At 38.9% G+C, this 1,231-nt stretch overlaps 1 protein-coding gene across 3 annotated transcripts in view; it reads right to left on the bottom strand.

The window, feature by feature from the left end:
• Positions 1-1,231, bottom strand: part of LOC105811091 (chromosome unknown open reading frame, human C11orf49) — a 199,217-nt gene that overhangs the window by 94,563 nt on the left and 103,423 nt on the right. The gene's annotated exons all lie outside the window — the stretch shown is intronic.

Here is a 1,231-nt window from a genome sequence, read left to right as displayed (position 1 = left end):
AATCCCAGAACCCTGGGAGGATTGCTTGAGCTCAGGAGTTCGAGACCAGCCTGAGCAAGAGTGAGACCCATCTCTGCAAAATAGAAAAATTAGCTGGGTGTGGTGGCGCATGTCTGTAGTCCCTAGGAGAATTGCTTGAGCACAGGAGTTTGAGGTTGCAGTGAGCTATGATGATGCCACTGTACTCTTAGCCCGGGTGACAAGAGCAAGACCTAGCCTGCGTTATTCAACATTCTAAATCTCAGTTTCATTTTCTGTACAAAGGAGATAATAGTATCTACCTAACACATAAGATTGTTGTGAAGAAAAATGAGGTAATCTACATAAAAGCACTTAATAAATGTTAATTGCTATTATCATTATCATTTTCACTACAGACATTTTTCATATCTAGAAATTCCATTTGGATCTTTTTTATATCTTCCACTTATCTCCTAATCATATTTGTGTTTTCCTTTAAATACTTGAGTATATTTATACGATTTAAAATAATTGTTGTAAGTTCCTTGTAAATTGTATCAGCTATGTCATTTCTGGGTCTGTGTTCCTATTGACTCGTTTTTCTCCTGATCATATTTATCTGCTTCTATTAATGTCTGGTAATTTTGAATTGGGTGGCAGATTTGTGAATTTTACATTGTTGAGTGCTAGATTTTGTTGAATTCCTCTAAAGAATATTGAATTTTGTTCCGTATACAGTTAAATTACTTATAGATCAGTTTAATCCTTTTTGCCTTTAAGCTGTTGAGGACTCTATCCAATGCCCTGTGTATTCTGAGGTCTCTCCATTCTTGCTGGTAGAAGTGTGAACTATCCCTGGCCCTGTTATACTCCAGGATTGTTTGGCCTACTGTTTTTTGGTGGTTCTTTTTCCTACCCACACATGTACAGAGTTTGTAGCCAAAGATTTGCATACCCTCTTGTAGCTCTCTGGAGCTCTCTGACCAACTCCCTCCTCTTTCATATTCTGGCCAGCAAATTCTGGCCATTTAGGCCTCCCTAAACCCCAATCTCTACCTCTTTAACTCAATAAGACTTCCAAGCTCTTTGATGATCTCCCTCCCTATACTGTTTGCTTGGAAATTGCCTCTCAGGGCCCACACTCCCCATTGCCTGTTGCCCAATGTCTGAAAACTGTTGTTTCAGATACTCTGATTTTCTAATTGCTTGTGGCAAAAGGACAATTCCCTTTGTAGATACTTCTCCATGTAGAAGAGGAAGTACCTATCTT

Source organism: Propithecus coquereli, unplaced genomic scaffold (genome assembly GCF_000956105.1).
Source record: "Propithecus coquereli isolate 6110/MARCELLA unplaced genomic scaffold, Pcoq_1.0 Scaffold227, whole genome shotgun sequence".
Lineage (NCBI taxonomy): Eukaryota > Metazoa > Chordata > Mammalia > Primates > Indriidae > Propithecus > Propithecus coquereli.
The sequence above is the reverse complement of the archived record's forward strand: the minus strand, read 5'-3'. Positions and strand labels throughout refer to the sequence as shown.